Source organism: Mesitornis unicolor, unplaced genomic scaffold (genome assembly GCF_000695765.1).
Source record: "Mesitornis unicolor isolate BGI_N332 unplaced genomic scaffold, ASM69576v1 scaffold27359, whole genome shotgun sequence".
NCBI lineage: Eukaryota > Metazoa > Chordata > Aves > Mesitornithiformes > Mesitornithidae > Mesitornis > Mesitornis unicolor.
The window spans coordinates 1-409 of NW_010208338.1; positions in this window are offsets into that span (position 1 = coordinate 1).

Sequence of the window (409 nt, forward strand, 5' to 3'; positions counted from 1 at the left end):
CAGGGTGGCCTCCAGAGAGGCCGCCGGCCTCGGTAGAGCGCCGAGATCAGAGGCTAGCAGCTGTGTTGGGCTTCGCCCTCGTTGTTGTTACTGTTTTTAATCGGGTGGCTAATGATTCCCCAGAGTTAAGGCTGAAAAGGCTGCAGAACAGACCTGGGAAAATACAAATGCTGCTCGCCTTGTATAAACTGCATGGAAATAGTGTTTGTAGATTTTTATTTATTCTGGGTTGTGTTAGCAGTATGGAGTTACAACTCTGCATCACTATAGATGGAGTTTTTTGGGTGGTTGGTTTTTTGGTTTTGTTTGTGTTTTGTTTTTTTTGGGGGGGCGTGGTTTTTAGGTTTTTGTTGGTTTTTTTTTTTTACTTCTGTCATCCTTTAAATTACAGACTTCGTGCTTGCACTTT